Here is a 989-nt window from a genome sequence, read left to right on the forward strand (position 1 = left end):
AGTGAAACAGCAAAATAACTATACTTACTGGTGCGATTCCTTAGGACAGCCGTCGTTCCTGCTTCTTCGTAGTTAATAAATATTAACCGATTAATTTCGCGCTTTCAATGAGGATGTTCCGGGCTTCAAGTCTCGTCGTTAAACCTCGTCGGAAAGCAGCGACGTGACGTCACAGATTTGGCGCGTTCGATTTGAAATCCGTAAAATGTCGACAAACTAGATTTCTTGTATTCTTCTTGTGTTGGCCCGATATTTCTCTTATTTTGACTCAAGTAGGGTTTAATTGATTATGCAGGGAAATGTATTCTCTTCAGTTTCGTAAAAATAACAAATAGATGGCGCAAAGTTTAGGATATTATGGCTGGAATATTATGTGGGTTTAATACTGAAATGGGACTAGAGAGACAGACCTGTGTGTTGTTATTCTTATGATTAGTGTTTCATAGTTGTGCGGGAATTAATCACAGTTTCCTGTGCCAAACACTACACTCGTTCAGTCATGCAATTGAGATTTCTTTCAAAATTATGCTTTCTGGGGCCGTGGCTTGGAGATAAGAGTAGCTAATGGACGTTGGAGATGGAGACGCGCATCAAGGGATCTATCTTCCTCGTGAGGCTTGGGGACGACATGCGCCAGTATCTCAGTGTCTCGTTACCCTCTACGTCCACACCTCAACACAGCTTCGGCCTGACTGTCCTACCGAGCTTTCCTCCCGCGTCGAGTCAAATAGCCTACTCCTCCTCCCTCCTGACCTCACCCCCCACCCGGCGCTCAAACCCTTCCTCCCTCTTCGCCTCGCTTGCATCTACTCTGCATGGCACCTGGCTCTGACAATGAGGACCTTTCATTGTAGCGGTGTGCCTAGTGCCAATGTCAAGCGATTTCAGGCACCTGAAATTTGGGACGATGACTGCAGTAGCGTCGAGATGGGTAGCCCCAAACACAAAAGCTGAATCAAAACGTTTGAAAATAAAATTGTCAGTGAACT

General features: G+C 45.4%; 1 protein-coding gene across 4 annotated transcripts in view; it reads right to left on the reverse strand.

Moving 5' to 3' along the window:
• Positions 1-711, reverse strand: part of LOC143025580 (uncharacterized) — a 136995-nt gene extending 136284 nt beyond the window's left edge. For all 4 annotated transcript variants that reach the window (XR_012966411.1, XR_012966412.1, XM_076185470.1 and 1 more), the window contains exon 1: positions 29-711. The gene's annotated coding sequence lies outside the window, so the exon portion shown is untranslated. The remainder of the gene's footprint in view (positions 1-28) is intronic.
• Positions 712-989: the final 278 nt, after the last annotated feature.

Source organism: Oratosquilla oratoria, chromosome 5 (genome assembly GCF_046742065.1).
Source record: "Oratosquilla oratoria isolate Oo_2021 chromosome 5, ASM4674206v1, whole genome shotgun sequence".
Lineage (NCBI taxonomy): Eukaryota > Metazoa > Arthropoda > Malacostraca > Stomatopoda > Squillidae > Oratosquilla > Oratosquilla oratoria.